Raw genomic sequence first — 20,226 nt, 5'->3', positions numbered from 1 at the left:
GGAAGAAACAAGCCCAGATATGACTGGCTTTATTTATTAGAGAGGGAGAAAGAAAATGAGACCAAGAACTCAGAGGACAAAAGGGCTATCCATTTTAAATGGCACAAGAATAAACAGAGCAAACTGAGCTGACAATGTCTGTTAGACTTCAATCTTGTTAAGGATTAATTTAAGAATATGGCCAGCCATAATAAAATCCCTCAGGAGAATAAAATGTCTTAGGGCAAACTCAAATTCAGGTTCTACTACTCAATTTATACTTGCAATTGGCTAAAATCACTCAGGAGAAAAAGAGACTAAAGAAAATCTTGCACAATCCGTGCTGTTCTCCCACCAAAGCAGATAATCTAAATTGGAAGTCAGAAGTTTAAGACCAAAAGAATAAATACAGTATCTTTAAGAAATATATTCAGAAAAAAAATCGTATCAAACGAACAGACTTCCTAACGAGGAAACTGCTACGAGCCATGGAGCTCTCACAGGGATGGAATTATAGCCAATCAGTTACGAGAAGTGTAACGTGCTTCTCTCCCTGCTGGGCTTCCTCAAGCTCTGCCTTCCTCTGCCCCGGGATCCACAAAGCACGGGAGGGTGACTGCCTCATCCTTTCTACCCAGAACAATAAATCAATGGAGAAACAAACATCATGATTTTGGAGAGTAAGGGCTTTTTTAATACTGAATGACCACTTTGTCTGCTCCAACTGGCATTTCCCTTAAAAGTAGACATCACAAGGAATGCAACTTATTTACGAAGCCTTGCTGAGGGAGCATATTAGGCTAACTCCTACCTTATACATCTGAAACTCTCCAGGATGAAGCACAATGTAATGCATGAAATAGTCCTTAAGAACCTCTTTCGACTCAATTTAGTCTGTTTTATTAAAGTTTCCCTCGTAATAAATAAGGATGAGTGGAATTCTTGTAGGACATGCCTTCTCCCGCTATGGGGAATTATTTTAAATTCACATTTGTAGCTAGTTTATAAGTTTATGCCTCCTACGTCCTACTGTCTTCAGAAAATGACTTTTTCAATTATCCTAACATTTTCTAATTCACTTATTCTCAATGATGAAATGAAATAAAGACCTCCTATTTTTGCTAAATACAATTAACATTTCCAGTTTGTCAAATTCCATTTCACTGTCAACATGACTACAAAATCAATTTTAAAGCCATAAAGGGTATTAGAGATAAAAACAGCCTGATTTTATCATTTTGTTTTAATTTTTCAAAGCTAGAATATAAAGAAGCTACTTTATTGGCTTGAGATCATGCAAGAAGGGGACTAGATCAGTTAAGATGCAAGTTCAAGATTCCTGATTTCCAATCTTGATGAAATTACACAAAATCAAACTGAATATACACATATCAAAAAATACATAACTCAGTACCACAGTGGATTTAGGATTTAAATGTAGCAAATCTTTACTACCTTTCAGTTGAATTCTAATATTAGCAGAAAAAGGCATATGTCCAAGGCTGCTACCTAACCAACCCTTTTTAGCCTGTTCCAGCAGTGCTGACCACTTGAACTGTAGATGGTGGATTCAAATATGCTAGTTCTCCATCCAAGCTTCTTGCAAAGTTTTAGGAAAATATAATTTTAAAACACAGGGTTCTACCAGACATGGTCTCAGTTCATCTCAGCACACCCAACCAGCAGTCTCTTCCCACTCTACTCAACTATGATGCCACTTTTATACAGTTGGGCTTGCCTCAGGAAGTACTCTAAACTACTTCCTGCCCCATGTTTAAGAATCAAATGTAACCTTCTTTGCACCAAGCACTCTCTGTTTACAGATCCTTCTCATCTATTCTCATTTTTACAGCAGCCAGCAGACACAGCACCAACTGCAATGCATCAGATGGCTCATGTTACACCATTAACAAGGTAATTCAGTTTGTATGCTTCTATCTCAAATGCCTAACAACAGTGTGTTCCATGCACAAGATCCACAATACTGACTGGACGAACGAAAACGTCTAGGTGTTTTCTCTGATGTGCAAGAATAATGGTTAATGTATTTATAGCTCCAAACACAAAAGAGACACACAAGTGAAGTTTTCTGAAAATATTTCCAGGAGCACTGAGAATTGTGTACTATCACTATAATGTACAAAAGATAACAAAAAATTCAAATAGCAGATTGTGATCATATGCGAGACCCTGGGATTCAAAGATCTGCAAGTAGAAATTGGAAAATATAGATCCATTTCATTTCTAACTAACATATTGGTTCCTTTGTATAATTCCATGTTACACTTTTTAGGTAGCTGAATTACATATTCTAAAACCTAGAAAATCCTCTTTAAAGAAAGAGAAGTCCAGTCTGTATCTACAACACATGGTTAATGAAGAGGTATCATATTTTCAATACCAACATTTTGGGATAAATAAGAAATTGACTTATATTTGTCAGATTTTATTTTTGCAGGCTTCTCTAAATTGAGCATCCTTAAAACAAAGGCTGTCTATCAAATCTAATTTCCACTAGTAAATGACAGCTCATAGAGTTGGTTTCTTTTTTCTGTTTATTGTGAGGAGAGTAGTTAGTCCTTTCACATTATGTAAGACCAAGGCAATTCTTATTTCCTGTTTTCCAGATATCTTAATGTTCCTGCCAAACGACTCATCCCTCTGTTTTTAATTAGTTTGTATATAGTGCTGTCTTTATTTCAGGATGCTCACATCTCCATTTTAGCCAATTTTGTTATTTCCTGCTAATGTAACACTGAATAGCCTTCATATAAAAATTATAACATGAAATAGAACTTGCAATTCAATGAGATTCTGAGATGAATCTTGCACTGAAATTGCTTGGTTTGGAAACAAAATATAGTATCATACTCCCTAAATTAATTAAGAAAATTTATAGAGCAGTATGACAGAGTTTCAGAATTCTCTCAGATACATCCATTCAACAGACTAGTTATCGTATTAGTAGTGACATAATAAAAGTTTACACTATGATGTGGCAATAGCCACACTTTGATTTGCAAGCTAATGTTGACCTAGTTTCTATAAATTTCTTCCATTTGAGTTATATGCTTAAGTTTGAAATATTTTCAATCATCAAGTATATAAAAAGCTAAATGAATTTGCCAGATTAAAATTTGTAATGTGCTCACTATACTATCTTTGGTGGATTCTAGCACTTTGGGTTAAAAAAAGGAGAGTGAGGTTAAAAAAAAAAAATGGTTATCAATGGAAACTGTCCAAAAAGTTGAACTGCAAAGTAGCTTGTAATCTAATCCAGAATGAAGTAGAAAAGGATTATTGTCACATCATTTAAAGTCTGTAGATGTTCCCAAACAATTTGAGAGACTAACATGTGTTGTGTATTAAATGATGCAATCAGGGGTGGGAGTTTGGAACAGCGGTTACACTGGGATTGTCTGGATCTGTGTCAAGACTGTTTCTAGTTGCAGCATCATACACATGCACACCTTGGGAGGCAGAATTTGGATCCCTGCTTCCCATGAGACCCAGAAGAGTTCCCAGTTTTCTACTTCAGTCTGGCCCAGACCCACCCAGCTGCTGTAAACACTGGAGGAGTAAGCAGGGAGGCAAAAGATCTTTCTGCTTCTATTTGTCTTTCAAATAAATAAAAAATAAAAATTTAAAAAACAATTGCATAATAATATATATTAGATTTCCTAAAAGTTGCCATCTATGAAGTCACACTATTACATTAGCAGTTGAAGAATTCTGAACTTACTTGTTAACACACTCAGTACAGGCCCAGAAGGACTTGTCTGCCGCCAACTCATGCAGATGCTTACACTCTGATGTCTTAATGCTTATGGTTAATAGATTAAGGTCAGAGATTTTAAATATGGTGTCTATGAGTTGAGCCTGGAGGGAGGTCTTTGGGTTCTCGGGGATATGTCTTTGCGGTGTGTTTCTTGAAAGAGAATCATTTATTGGAGCTCTGGATCTTCCTGGTTGTTTTGTTTATATGCTGAGCATGTGACAATTTCTTCTGCACTCAAAATGATGAACTTCCACTAGACAGTGGACTATGGAGATGCCTAACGCTGAACTCAATCTCTATACTATAAAGTGAAACCCATCTTTTCCTCCTCAAGAAGTTCCTCTTGCATCTTGTAGTTGAAATAAAGAGATCACTAATGAACTGTACATGACAACCAACTGGCAGGGGTTGGCACTGTGGCGCAGCATGTTAGTTCACTACCTGCAACTCTGAGATCCAGCATGTTCACCTTCTGACCCAGCTTGCTGTGAATGTGCATGGCAAAGGCCTGGATGGAAGGTGGCCCCATTCCTAAGGACCCTACTACTCATGTGGCAGACCTGGCAGAGCTCCAGGATCCTGGTTTCCATCTGGCCCAGCCCCAACCATTGTGATCATTTGAACAGTGAACTGGTAGAGAGAACACCTTTCTTTCTCCATCTCTGTCTCTTTTGTCACTTTGCCTTTCAAATAAGTAAACCTTAAACAAAAATGGCAACAAACACTGAGAATGCCATGAATTCTATCTATGGCTAGAACAGCAGTCGTTTTTTTCTACTTTTTAAGTAACATGAGTTATATTTTACATCCTCACTTTTAATTAAAAAAAATTCTGTTACAATTTATTCTTAATGTGATAATATAATCTGTAATGTATTAGAACTAATGAAACACACAGTTATGCATGTGGTATTACTCACATTAACAGCTTTCTTGTTTTGAAGTTTTAAAAGATATCAATGCCAAATCTCAACTTTAGTATGGGCAATTCTGTCTTAATTTTTCAAAATATGTGACATCAAAATTATTATTCCCACTGAAAATCCCTGTGAACTACTTTATGGATGATATTACACTCATCCGCATAAATTATCTAGGAAGCAGGCATTCCAGTTCAGACAAATAATTTATCTCACTCATGTAATCATAGGAAACTCAATAAATAACATGGGTAAATGACATTTATAAACGCTTGGAAGGAAAATATTTCCATCTTGGGGCTAGGTTATGATGCCATCGCTCATATATCAAGGATATCCTTGCAATAGTGAACTCCTCCTCGTCATCCCAGTGGAAGAGGTCAGAGGGGACATCATTTCTCATTGCCAAAAGATGATACTAAGACAGCCAGCTGGTTTTATAAAGCAAACAAAAAGAAAATGCTACCAAATGATGCCTGAGACATTTAGACCAACCAATACGACCGTGGACATTAGTCCTCCATGCTCAAAGGTAGCTAAGCAGTGTGTACTTGGAGACTTGGATAAGAGAAAAAGTATGGATTCATCAAGTTAGGCATACTTAGAGTAAAGCATCAGGCAGGGATGGTGCCAGTGGTAGCAGAAGGAAGCAAAAGCAGCAGAAGTGCCAGGGGGAAGAGGGATGGGAGAAAGAAGAGGAGAAAGTTGAAAGTTATAATTTTGCTGAGGTTATTGTTTCTACAAAGTTTGTTTTAAAGTAGTTGAAGTTTTTAACTTCATTTTATTTGGAAGACAGATGGAGAGGAAAATCTTTCACCTGTTGGTTCACCCTCCGAGTGCCCACGATGGGCCAGAGTTGGAAGAGCTCCAAGTGAGGAGCCCAGAACCCAGTCCTGGTCTCCCATATGACAGGTAGGCACACAAGTCTTCCAGATGTTACCCGCTACATCTCAGCATATGCGTTGACAGGAAGCTGGGTCTGAAGCTAGAGGAGAGCCAGGTGCACCCGATATGGATTGCAGGCATCCCAAGGAGCAACTTTAACCAGGAAGTCAAATGCCTGCCCCCACGAGCATCACGTACATAGTTTTAATTGAATGCCTCAAAATGCACTAAAATACAGAATGAAACTAGAAAGTATCTCATTTCTATATAAGAAAAAATAAGACCTACATTTTCTCAGTAGACTTGGAATTCATACCATCTCAGAGATGATTCACTTTAACCACCCCAATCTCTCTTATTTCAATTAGTGTGGAATCCGTCGGTATATTCTTCAAAATGGACAGTAACAGACATTCCAGGAAAACTTCATTCTAATCTTTGCTTTTATAGATGTGTAGCTGAAAGAAGGTGAGGAGCAGTAAATTTCACCTCAGTCAACTGCTATGAGCAACGTGGAGGCCACAGCAGTCTTTGAGGTCTTTCAAAGTTCATAGTCAGAGGAAATTTCTACTCTGTCATAAACGAATGAACTTCCTTAACAGTCCTGTTACAGCCAGGGTAAAGTAGAAAGGTTATAAAGCTATTCAAGTTTGAAGTGGAACACGTTCACGTGGTTGCTCTACATAATAAAACCAATTTGCATAAATTAGATGGGGGCAGCTGAAATTGCAGTTGTGTATTTCTGTTGGTTGTGATGGTCCTGTCAGAAAAAGCAATTCTGGAAGGTTCATTGCTGGCAAATTTGTAAGACTGTTTGAAAGCCCACCACTCAGAGTGTGTGACCTTATACCTATTTACATTTTTGAGACTCAAGAAACATTGAACCTTTGCTACAACACAAGATTACTATTTCTGTTCATTAAGGTTCAATAAATAACGAAGTAAAAACAAGGTTGCTGGGGCCAGCACCGTGGAGTAGCACGCTAAGTCTCTACCTGCAGCCCCAGCACCCTATATGGGTGGTGGTCTGAGACCTGGCTGCTCCACTTTCAATCCAGCTCCCAGCTAATGGCCTGAAAAAGCAGCACAAGATGTCCAAGTGCTGTGGCCTCTGCATCCAAGTGGCAGATGGGGAAGAAGCTCCGGGCACTTTGGCCATTTGGGGAGTGAACCAGTGAGTGGAATATTTCTCTCTCTCATGTGTGTGTTTCATCTTCTCTTTGTAACTCTGCATTTCAAATAAAAAAAAATGTTTAAAAATGAGCTTGTCTTTTAAATCACTAGCAGCTATTAACAGAAAATTCCGATTTTGGGAAATAACAAAATACTGTTCAAAATTGTCTCTTTGTTTGTAAAGATATAATGCAGTTATGTAGAGGAGACAGACATTTGGGATAGAAGTTACAATGAAACTGCAGATGCCCACATACTATCAAACAGTTCCTGGGTTTAAATCCCTTTTTTGTGCAACATTCCAGCATCCCACTGACACAGGTCATGGAAGGCAGCTCAAGTAATTGGGTCTTTGCCTCATCACTGGGTCTCTCGGGCTAGGAGCCCTGGAATGAGCTCTCATCTTCAGGCTTTGGCCTGGCTCATTCCCCAACAATGTGAATATTTGGAGAGTGATCCAGTAAATGGGAGGGCCATCCACCCAGTCTCCATCTACCAAATGCATGAAATAATGTGTATATATAGGAATACACACCTTTTTGTGCATGTGTGTATGATAGAGAATTTCGTAATATGAATTCAGTGTGGAAGAATGAGATACCATCTATCCTGATTTTCACCAGAACTGTCTCACAACCATCACTCAAAAACCCTAACGGAGACAACAAATCACCTGGCTTTAAGAAAGTTTTTATGGACTCGATTAAGTTTATGAACTACTTAGTACAACATTCTCACCCTCAAATGCACACTCCACAAATGTTGATTCCCTGTTCTCTTTAGTTAACTCAAAGTGTGTGTGTGTGTGTGTGTGTGTGTGTGTGTGTGTGTGTGTGTGTGTGTATTTACGCTTTTGAGAGATACTGTGATAGAAAAGAGCCCCCATCCATACTACCATTCCCACACCTGGGACAACAGGGACCAGCCACGGCCACAACTCCCATGAGGGAGACAGCGACTCCTATGAGCCCTGTCCGCTGCCTCCCTGAAGTGCACTGGCAGAGAGCTGAAACCTGGTCAGGAGCCCAATACAGGTACTCCAAAAATAGTAATGCAGACTGTGTACCTGCTGGTTTAAGTGCTGAATGAAGTGGTTACCTGTTGAGGTAGGATGCATACATTTCATCTCCGTCATTGCAGCTTTTGTTACATGACACATTTAAAAGTTACTCACTGCTGTGGTTTGGGAATGTCCACCAAGATTCATGCGTGGAAATTTAATCCCCTCTGTCGGGACAGTGAAAAACCTTGTCAATCACTGGGACAGGCTTTTGATTCAACACCACTAGGGATGCTTGCATGCCAGCTGGCAGTGCCCAAGTTCAAGGCCTGGCTCCAGTCCCAATACCAGTTTTCTACTGATGGAAACTCAGAGGTAGCAGGTGATGGCTCAAGTACTTATGATCCTGCCAGCCACATGAGAGATCTGGATTGAACTTGTAGCTTCCCGTTTTATCCTAGTGAAGCCTAGGCATATGGGGGATGAACCACTGAGTAATTCTCAAATAAATAACTACAAATTTAACTCAAAATTTAAACATAAAATCTTGTAATAATTTTTGATTATCGCCACATGTGATACTGAGTGTGTATTGTAACTCTACAGAAATAAGTACATACATTCAAATAGTTCCTCAAGAGAAACAGCTAACAGGTGCCGCTGTTTATCCATACTTTTGTGTTTGGTGGTTTCAACTAATATCTGTCTTGACTTCGTCTCTTGTTCACATTTTCTCTCATTTTTATTATGGTATACTGTTATAATTGTTGTATTGTATTACTAGTTATTGTTTATTTCTTGTGATGCATAATAAACTTTGCATATACCCATATACATACTAAAAACTATATGTAATATATACACACATTCACACACTCACATGTGCATATATAAACACGCACAGACACACACAAGGACTCTGTGCTATCCAGTCTCAAACATGTACTCCCCCAGATTAAAAGAGATGAGTGAATTGTGCTCAATGCAGAACACAGTACGGATATGAACTTAATACTCAAGACTTGGCTAGATTTGGAAATTTCCATTATATGTAGGCACAGTTATAGGACTCCTATACTGCTGTGAGATTCACAAGGTACAGGCTAATACAGGAGTCTATGATGTTAACAAATTAGATTCTCCAGCATTGCTCAGAAACAGCACAGAAATGCAGCCTTACAAAGGTAATTTACCTCCATAGAACTTTTTCAATATAGTACGTAAAAAATACTATATTCTGGAAAATCATTTTGTTCTATTTTTTTTTGTTTCGAAATGAGCTAGAATGGCCAGAAATCTTTCTCATATTCAATCAAAATCGGAGTGTTCTCATTTTTTATTCATTTGCCCAAATGGTATCTTAAGGACAAGAAACACACACTAATTTTCTTTCTGTATCACGACACTTGTGTTAACTCAAGAGAGCAAACTGTTTTCCTCATTGTGAGCTCATCACAGCTTCTCTGCAGTGAGCTAAACCTCTACTTCACATGCTTCCTTTCTGGAAACTCTGGTTATTCACATGAGTGCCTCAGCTTTTTAATCTCTCTCCAGAAAGTCTGCAGTGCAACTGAATGCAACATGGCAGGGCTCACCTGGCCAATGCAGATCTTCCTGGATCAATTCTTCTCTGTGTACTGTGACTACTAGTGCAGATGAAGCACAGAGTGACAGCTGCTATTAGAACAGCTGCATTGCATTGCATAGGAAATGTCCCGAATCTTTTCATTTCTTCATTGGCTTATAAACAACTGTATAGGTACTTTCCACATTGGAACTTCATTAAACTGAGTATAAAATTTTATTATCTCCTCTTCAATTTAATCTTGTTTGTTTAACCACATTATAACGAACTAAATGAGAAAGTCCTTATTGCCATTCACATATTAACTGCAATCCTATTTTTAATGCAAGTATGTAAGCATGCATTCTTTTGTCTTTATCACTGATAAAAAATAATAAAGTGGTAGCTTAATGTATTGTGCAGTCCTTATCTTGACCTGTGATTTTGTTCTGCAAAAACTGTTCCATTATGGATGCAAATATAATGAATTTCATGATGCTATAGATTAGTTTACTATATCTAACTCTATCTTATAAAAATATAAATGCATTTGTCCCTTAGCTATTAAAAGTCATTAACTGTACACACACACACATCTTCTTTTTCTAGATGGTATTAGAAGACGTTATACTTATGTACATACTAGTATTATCAATTTACTCAGGATTAAAAATGAAAAATAAAACCATCTTTACTATATCCTGCAAAAGTTAAATTTTCCATATTCTTTTTTATGCTCTCTACAATAATTTTCTCATATTATCTAAGTTTCCGTTAGGTCAAGCGCATTGAAATAATATATGGTTGACATACATCATTCATTAAATTTTGCTTTATATTTGAAATGCTGCACAGCACAAAGCAAACCATCAAATAGTTCCCTTTTAATACAGCCACTAGCAGCCTCTCCTGTGTTTTAGTTATGCATGTCATATGTAACATAGAGAACTTTAAAAGGTTCCAAGGAAAGCTGAAATAAAATTTTATTTTGTGACAAAAATTTTCAAACTTGTGTATACCTTCTTCATACTATTTTGCATATTCTCCTTGACAACCTCTCATCTTTCAGCACTCTTCCATTATGCTAAAATGTGTCTCCACAGTTAAGAACGTCAGTAATAAAATGAATGGTTTCTCGAATTCATACATAGGTACAGGCCTACACTGGTTAAATTCTAGAAGACTAAAAAGTTATAACTTAGTGATGTAGTTAAACCGCCAATGCAGTTTAAGGAATATATAAACATCATCTCTTGTCTCAACTACGGGATAAGTTACTAGCCATTTTCTAAGCAAATAGTAAATACCTTTTAAGGAGATTTCAGTTTGCTATCATTGTTTATCATGTGAAGTTGAAGTAAAACTTTTTCCTCTCCTGTCTTTTTCCATAAACAAAAGTCATGGTGCCAAGACCAAATCATAAGAAATGGTAAAATTATATATTTTTCTGTGTTTTGAACATAAATAGTAATGCCAAGTTCAGTTTGTTCCATTGATTTTAAGCCAAACAAACAGCAAAAAATAGTGAAAAGTCTGGTCACATCTTGTGTCATGTGCTTCTATTACCGTCCTTATGTAAATCTCAAATCCCCAAGCTACGAGGGACAGGATAACTGGTGTCCTCAAAAATCCCACATGATAAGAGAAAAGGGAGCAAGGAGAAACAGACAGAGGGGTGACACACTTGCAGAACACATGTGACCATGTCAAAGAACGTGTATTTAAACACTATCACCTGCAGATAACGCCAACAAGGAATATTCTCCCGAACCATAATGTGTGCTCCCATTCAGAGCAGCACAGCACTGTCCTACAGTCTGCTAACAGGAGGGAATCCGAATTGAACTGAATACTTCAGAAACAGACTCCTGGATAACAGACTCCAGAAAAATAACAAATCAAACGAAAAGATTTTTGGTCTTCTTATTCATGCCTTTATAATTCTTAGAAGCCTATTTTAAAATGAATTAACAAAAACTTCCTCTAGACACATTGGTTCAGCAGAACTTGCTTGAACAAGTTACACCACAGGTTTAAAAACTACACCATGTTTTCATCTATTTTAAAAGTGTTTATTGAAAATATTCACCAAATCAGTATAAAATCAGACTGCTAGACTAATGCTATTGAATAAAACATTAAAAATCGTAATACATGTTTCTATGAGAAAATTATAAATTTTCCTATGACTAGTTTTGCGAAACTTACAGGATGAATCAGGAGTGTATGTATTTGGCTCAATTTCAGTTTCCAGTTAAGCTACATACAATCTCATATTGAAGTAGACAATTCAATAACCAGCTCTTCCTAACTCCAGCTACAGGCTAAGGACAACCCTGGCAGGCAAGCCCAGTGGTTTAAGCAGCTGGGTTATGTTGACCCACTGAGATCTCAACTGAGATCCTGAAAATCCTACAAAGGCTGTAAACACAATGAATATGTGTTGTTCTGCTTTTTTCTAAGATAACAGAAGAAAACTGTAACAGCATAAAATCACCAGCGTCCTGATGAGGGCCAGTGAGCAGAAAAGTGGGGTTTGGCACCTAACACACCCACAAATCACGGTTCCCAGGATCCAAGGGATTCACACACTTCCAACCATCTCTATGTGGTGGCAAAGATCAAGTTATCTTCTTGCTTCACTGCATGGCACCTGCTGTTTTGACTAATCCTTTATGCCTCTCCAATCTTTTGCATTATCATTGAACCACAACTTCTCTCAGTCCTTTAAGATACTGAGTTTCGGCATCCATTTGCACTTCTTCATCATTCTAACTGTACCTGCTGGCGTATTTTTAAAATTTCTACTGCATTTGTTTATCGCAACTATCTGGGAGAATTTTTTCTCCCAATCTTTTTTTTTTTTTACTTGTTCCTTTAAGTGTCAACCACTGACAATATGTAAACAAATTTCTCCAAACTAAAGGCTAAAGTGCTTTGAAAAAAGAACTCCTAGGGGACCTACACTATGGTTCAAAAAGCTAATCCTGGGGGGTGCCTGGTGCTATAACCTGGTGGCTGAAGTCCTCATCTTCCATATACTAGGATCCCATACAGGCACTAGTTCTAGTCCCGATTGTTCCACTTCCCTTCCAGCAACCTGTTTGTGGCCTGGAAAAGCAGCAGAGGATGATCCAAAGCCTTGAGACCGAGCACCCACTTGGGAGACCCAAAATAAGCTCCTGGCTTTGGATCAGCTCAATTCCAGCTGTTGCGGCCACTTGGGGAGTGAACCAATGGATGGAGGATATTTCTCTTTGTATCTTCTTTCCTCTATAAATCTGACTTTCCAATACAAATAAAAATTTTAAAAGGCTAATCCTCTATTTTTAACAGCCAGGAACCTGTGTGGGCACAGTTTCATGCCCCAGCTGTTCTACTTCCAGTCCAGCTACCTGCTTACGGCCTGAGAAAACAGAGGATGATGGCCCAATTCCTTGGGCCCACATACCTATAAGGGAGACTCAGAAGAAGCTCCTGACTCCCGGCTCTTCTCTGGTCATTGTGACCATTTTGGGGGTGAACCAGAGGATGGAGGACCTGTTTCACAATAAATCTGCCTTTCCAATAAAGACAAATAAACTTTAAAAAATTGACTACTGAATTCTAAAATGGAAATACTTGTAGAGATATAAGCGGGAAAAGCACCCAGAAAGATATAGTCACAATATTTAGCAAGCAAATTACTTAGTTCAATTGTGATAACCTGTGGGTTTCCAATAAGAATAAACTTCAGCTTGCAACATTCAATTTTCTAGGAACTGCTGTTGCATAACCAATAGCTATAAAGATCAAACACAACAAAACAAAGACAAAAACAAAGACAAAAATCTCCAAAGATCTAGACACCTAAACCCAACAAAGCATTTCTGTGATCATTTAATTTCTGTAACACATAAGACTGTTCCCTGTTTTTTCCTTCGTAGTCATTAGCCTCAGTTCCTGGAATTTGCTTATGTTCTCACAAAACTGCATTATGTGCAACTAATCAAGCCTGAGAATGAAACTGATCCACAATCTGTTCTCTCGTGGTAACGCTATTTGAAAACCAGTACCACGGATGACGACGTAGTATGTCACAGAGAAGGGAAAATTGGACACGTTCAGGTTACACTCTGGGATGGTGGCAAAGAAAAACTTCTAGACTGTAACAGTTAAAGCTATTAGAAATACTTTGTTAAAACATGAAAAGAAATGAAATAGAAAACAGTGATGTCAGTTTGTTTTACAAACTGCACCAAGTATGTACTACAAACCTAAAATATGTTTTTTTTTGAATTGCTATAACCAAACAGATGCTACCATTCGTCTTAGAAGATCAACCATTTATCACACAGATCACAAATTATTTCCCTCTTCCTTTGCTGTAATTCACCCTCTCTGGATACCTGACCTATGTCATTCACCTCATCTCACCTTTTCTAGCTCTCTTAAAATGATGTATTCTACTCAAAATAGCCCAGAGTTAATTTATTCATTCTCATGAAAATATTACTACAGTTGGCATCACCCTTTTGCATAAGTTGTATTCCATATATAATATTCATATATCCATGAGCAAAATTATTCCTTTACAGCTTGTTTTCACTAATGATGAAAAATAAAATATGTATGTTTCAAAATCTGTATGATTTTACTGTATGCCAGAGATGGCATAAAATCATCCAGCACATGATAAAATTACTTCTCTGTCCAATATTGCAATTCACACATAAAACTAACTATATTCAAGGTACCCTATTATTCTTTTGTTCTACTATTAAGTGAAAAGCAAAATGACAGGACTGCAAAATTAGTTCCCAGGAACTTCAGATGCAAAACATTTAAATAGTTAAATTCTAATGTGTATATCAGGGTATCAGCAACATAATAGAAGCATAACCATACACCCGATCAACTTGTCTATGGCTTAAAGTCACCAAACTTTTAATCTTTCATCTGTCAAATAATGTAACTATTACTTGAACTATTATGGGATCTAGAGACAAATGCCTATAGTAACTACTGCTCATTTACTTGCTTAGTTTCACTTCAGATAACATTCTGAAAGGTGGTGATCCGGCCACGTAAGCATAATGTGGCGTCCATGTCATGTGAATGATGCCATGGTCGTCAAGATAAGGAGGTCATTCAATAAGTACTACACATTGTATCTCCTGATCTATCAATACGGGGGGGGTGGCGGGGGGGCTGAAAGTGTTGTTGCCAGTGGCAATTTTCCCTTTTATTTCTGTAGACTTGCTTGATTCCTGTTCATCAAAGCTCTTTGAAAGAGAGCAGGACCATTAACAAAGAGTGACTTAGTCAAGGACATCTGTTAGCTTGCCAAAAACATGTGTTTCAGGCAACATGTGCAGGGACAGAGCCACACTCCTCAGGGAACTGCTCCAGCAAATCCCCTGAATGCCTCTGTGTGAAATGGGTACATCTCCTTCCAGCCCCGTTTTTTCAGGACAGGGTTTCAACTGTGAGAGACCTGCTTTCATGACAAATGGAAATGTTCTTCAAAACTGATGTGTCACAGAATTAAATGCAGAACCCCAGAGGCTGGAGGCTCAAATGCTGAAAGACAAATAAGCCCATTTCCCTGTATAAACTGTCAAAACTAATTAGATGACATTTAATTTTTTCTGCATGCTTAGTGAGAAGGACAGGCATTGACCTCCGTGCTTCTCAACAACAGGCAACTTTGTTTCTGAGGGGCCATGGACCAAGTCTTCATACATTTTTTATTATCACAACTAGAGTCTGGGGATTTGCTTCAGGCATTCTGGTGGGTAGAGTCCAGGGATGCCACATAGGTGAGCAACTAGTGCTTTCAAGTGGTTTTCCCTTCTTTGAGGACCAGCAGAAATGTCTCTGCATCCTCTTGACACTGGGGTGCCGTGGACAGTGTCAACAACACCCACTGCCATGACCAACGTTCTAAGACTGTGTCTTATGAAGTTTTCCAGTGAAAATCAGAGACACGATATAAAATTGTGGCTAGATATAAGCAAGATCAGAGGGAGAAAAATCAAAACAGATTTCATCACAATTGGAGGCTAACTCAAGTCTGATGTAAGATGTCTGGAGGAGGATCTAGCGGGCACGCCAGTGGGTAAGAGGGGCTTAATGTCTCTTGTTATCACTACTGCACAAGATGGCTTTTTATCGTACAACTTTCAAGGTTGGAGCAGCTAGTGATTGGTAAACAACTGATACTACACTGACCACAGGTCACTTATAAATGTACTATCACTTTTAAATATACTGGTCATTTAGTAACTTTGCTTCACTAAATTATTCCACTATCTTCCTATATTGTATGTACAATACTTCACTTATTCAGGGACATACAAATCAGACTCTTATTATCTAAAGAGAAACTTCAATCACTTCAAAACTAGAAAAATCACTCCACAGCTATTCCTGAAGTCATCTGAAGTCAAGTTACTATAATGCATCAAGGATGTATTACACGACTAAAGAACCTGCGTGTCTTCATTGCTAAATGAAACCCGATGCGTCCCATTATATTAAAATGTTAGGAAGTCCAAAGATTCGTAAAAGAACTAGTGTTTCCCACAGGACCCTCAACTAATAACAAGTAAATTCTAGCCTCCCTGGAATGCCCTACTCCTTCCTGTGAGCTTTTCAATGGAGGACAACTTTTGAGTTGCTTCTCTTCATTTCCCACTGGAAACTTTTCTTTCAAGAACTGAGAAAAAAAGAAAATACAAACACGGATTGCATTGTGAGGATGTCACCCCCAGACTGCATCTGGCATTACTGGGAATGCAGCCAGAAATAAAATGTGCTGCATACTGCTGGAAACTTACCACTGAACATCTTTCTTATATTCAGATGATCTATTATCAGAAAGAAGATATTCTTAAAAAATGAAGAAAGGATGAGGAAGGAAAACCAACCAGAAAGCTGAGATTGAGCTTACAAAGTCATACCACAGAATTACTGACAACAAGGTCAACTTAGAGAGAAAAACCGGGTGTGATTCACATGGAATCAGGTGTTCGAATTCACTTAAAGCAAGACAGGTATTTTTCTACATGGCAACTATTTGTTATTGAAGGTCCACTTTCTACAATTCTGTGGTCATGCATATATGATAAAATTTTGGAGGAAAAAAGCAAACTTGGGAAAATCCCTTATTTATTAAGCACTACAGGGGAATGCCAGTGGATTGGAATGCTCTCATGGTAATGATTAATGCTGCCGTTAGACCAAACTGCATGTTGCCAAAAGTTGCCTGGCAACTACGTGAAGGCAAAAGTTAAAGTTGTGTTCATTTTTCATTCCTCAAAAGCTAAAAGTGGACAAGAGATATTTTCAGTTTGTTACATTTGTTTAATTACACATTCATTTATTTGTAAACCAGAATGACTGAAAGATGAAGACAGAAAGAGATCTGTCATCTGCTATTTTACTCTCCAAATGCCTGCAACAGTTGGGTTTGAGTTAAGCCAACTCAAGGCCAGGAGCCACAGAGGCTAACCTTGTCTTTTGTGGATCCGGGCCTTCCCAGGAACAAACCAGCGCAGCCAGCACTGCAACAGGTGCTCCCATATCGGCGGGGTGGGGCCTGTTACACAGTGGCCTAACCTGTTCCACAACATCACCAATCCCACACTCATGTTTTTAACAAAGTCAAATGTGCTAAAATATTCCTTTTAAGACAGCTTTTTTTTTTCTTTTCATAGAAGTTGAGTCAGGCAGACTGACTCAGTCATACATTTGAGAATATAAGGTTAGTTTTTTGACTGCATACATTTAGGTGAGGATGGAGGCTCAGGTACCTGATAGGAAAACACAAAGAGATGCCACATGGACCACTATGCCATCAAGTGCCTTCTCTTCCCTGTATCACACCGTTCTCTCAATCAACTCTTGAGAATTCACAGTGTTTTCTTTTCCAGCATGATTGTTTTCAACTGGAATTTAGATGTACATCTCCCCTTAGCAAAAACAAACATACAGTCACTCAATTCACTTCTGGCGCCACCTACTTCTACAAATCTTTCATCTAAAACAAAAATCCTGCAAGAACAACCCCTATACGGGGTTATTCTCTTGCCAATTCCCATACTCTATTTTCCACAGGTGCTTCTATTGAAACTGTATTCCCCAAGTTCACTGATGCTCCCATAATCCCGAATGCCAAAGTCATTCCAAAGTTTCGGTTTTTCCTGAGTCTGAGGAGTGAATGAGCTTGTTGAAATAACTTGATAGCAAGCACATATACGTGTACACACACACACACACACACACCCCAGATGGATATTTTCCTTCTGGTGGCTGGCTTTTTCCATAAATACTCTACAAAAATTTGAGCAGGGCTTGGCAGAAGCCAAGAGGCAGAAACTCAATTTGGGCCTCCCATGCAGGTGACAAAGACCATGTTACTTGCATCATAATGCGCCACCTCCCAGGGTGCAAGCACTGTATGTGTGCCTATGAACACTTGGGAAGAGAGATGCTGCCATGTCGGTTTCCTTCAAAGTCAGAACTTGCCCATTGCTATAAACGTAGAAGTACTGAAAGAGATGTGAGTGAAACTTTGCAGTAGCAGTAAAGTATTAAGGGATTATGTGCAAATGAATTTCCCTTTGAGTGAAAGACAACACATGTAATCCAAGGAAATGATAGTAAGGTAAGAAGGTTCCATGGTCAAAAGCAGTACTTTTCCCTGTAGTGGGGAAGTACCATTAGATAAGAAATCATTACATAATGCTCTATTTATGATGATATTCACCCAAATAATTTTTTTTTTCAATTTGAGAGGCAATGACACAGACCGACAGAGTGTTCATCTGGTTCATGCCTCACACGTTCAGAAAAGCCAAGGCGAGGCCAGGCTGATGCCAGGAGCCAGCAACGCAATCCAGATGGCAGTAAACCAAGAAATGGAGCCATTACTCCCTGTCTCCCAGCATCTGAATAAGCAGGAAGCTGGACTTGAGCCCAGGAACTCCATGATATGGGATGTGGGTATCTTAACTAGTGAACCAACCACCTACCCCTAATGAAAAATTTTCATATCATATTTAAAGTTGTTTTATTTTAAATAGGTTTTATTCTTTTTATCTTGACAGTTTTACTTGAGATGAAGAATCAAAATGTGACACAGTATACTACTTTTATGGTAGTTATTCTGTCACTTAAAAGATCCAGGAAAGCACTCCATGCACACGTTATTTCATGTAAAAATTTTCGACATCTTTTGTTTTCTAGAACCACCTCAAACTTCGACTTTGCAGTCAAGATATTGATTTGTAAAGATATTTTGTGGGTGCTTATATGGAATTTGAAGTTTTCTAGCTATACATAAAAATTTGTAAATTTTACAATACTAATCTTTGGCATTTAAACTTAATATAAGCAATTGTACTTCTAGAAGACTTTTTTAAAAAATTATATTAACAAAATATTCAATCCTAACTTGGCAAAGGCTATTAAAATAAGAAAAATACAAAAATAATAAAATTACATAAGAAAGACATCTCCAGAAGTTCACGAAAATGTGTTATAAGACTATGCAATTTTTTTTGTTAACCAAGTATCTTTTAATTCAATTCTTCCATGAACATTTTGAAATCACTATTCTGAAGTTCATCTCATGGTGGTGTGGTAAAAAAAAAATATTTGAATTTACAATACTGTGCCATTTTCCCAATGACTTAAATTAACACAGTGATCTACACCAACTAAAAAACTTCTGAATTTATTTACTTATTTCTTGGTAAGGCAGATTTACAGAGATGGAGATTCAGTGAGAAAGATCTTCCATCAATGCTTTACTCCCCAAATGGCCACAACAGTCAGAGTCGAGCCGATCCAAAGCCAGAAATTCTTACTTATACATGGGTACAGGGTCCCAAGGCTTTGGCCCATCCTCCACTGCTTTCCCAAGTCACAAGGGGGGACGTGGATGAGAAGTGCAGCAGCTGGGACATAGGCCAGCACTCATTAGGGATACTTGCACTTCCAAGAGGGAGGATTAGCCAACTGAGCCATCATGCTGGGTCCCTTCCATACGAATTTAAAGTAAGAAGACATAAGGTTCATAGAATACTTGGGGAAACCTTGTACATCAAAATGAAGATTCAGTATAGTACAGTATTGTACATTCAACTTCTTTTTACCGTATTTTCAGTGAGAATTATAAAGCACAAGCAAAAAGAGGTAACAATTTCTATGCTCTTATTACTTGGCTTGTTCACAGTCAGGTAAACACAGGGTGCCACAAAATGAACTACTTTTATTTTTCTTCACAAAATACCCCAGGAGGACAGATGATTTCCTTCGTGTAAAACTCAGCCTTTTTTTTTTTTTTTTGAGAGGCAGAGCAATTATGGAAGTAAAACAAACCCACATTGTCTAATTAGGTCATTAAAAAGCATAAATGCGTCATGGAAGCTTTTCTTGTTGCCTAAGACATAAAGTAAAACAATGAAAACAGTCTGGTAATATAGAAAGGTTTAGGATTTGTTTCTTTTCAAAAATAATGGGTCCTTTCATGTTTCTACTTCCCTTAGATGAAGACAGCTAATTTAGAGAGAAAATCTTCTAATTAGTTCAGTTTCCTCTGATTATATTTCAAAATACTTAACCCAAAACAGGAAGATAGAAGAAGAAAATACAAGGGAAATTATCAAAGGAAGTGAGGAAAATGAAGAGTGTGGGTTGCTGCTCAGACAAGATGACCATAAAATCTACATTCAGATCAACACAGACAATCTGGGCATCTTCGGAGGAATATTCAGTGCTTGCCCTTGGGGTTTGAATCCCAGACTTTAATTACAGCTAACTTAAATAAAAACAAATGGCCTGATTATTTTGCCTCTTCCTTTCCCTACTTCTATTTGTCGAATTTCAGAAAACTCATGGCTCTTAAGGTTAAGAAACAAAATGTGACAGAGGAAATGAA

At 38.0% G+C, this 20,226-nt stretch overlaps 1 protein-coding gene across 1 annotated transcript in view; it reads right to left on the bottom strand.

The window, feature by feature from the left end:
* Positions 1–20,226, bottom strand: part of PDE3A (phosphodiesterase 3A) — a 342,193-nt gene that overhangs the window by 72,950 nt on the left and 249,017 nt on the right. The window lies entirely within an intron of this gene.

The sequence above is a fragment of the Ochotona curzoniae genome, unplaced genomic scaffold (assembly GCF_017591425.1).
Source record: "Ochotona curzoniae isolate NIBS_2020 unplaced genomic scaffold, NIBS_Ocur_1.0 contig_1482, whole genome shotgun sequence".
NCBI classification, from domain to species: Eukaryota; Metazoa; Chordata; class Mammalia; order Lagomorpha; family Ochotonidae; genus Ochotona; species Ochotona curzoniae.
Note: the sequence above shows the minus strand (reverse complement) of the source record. Positions and strands in the feature narration are given on the sequence as shown.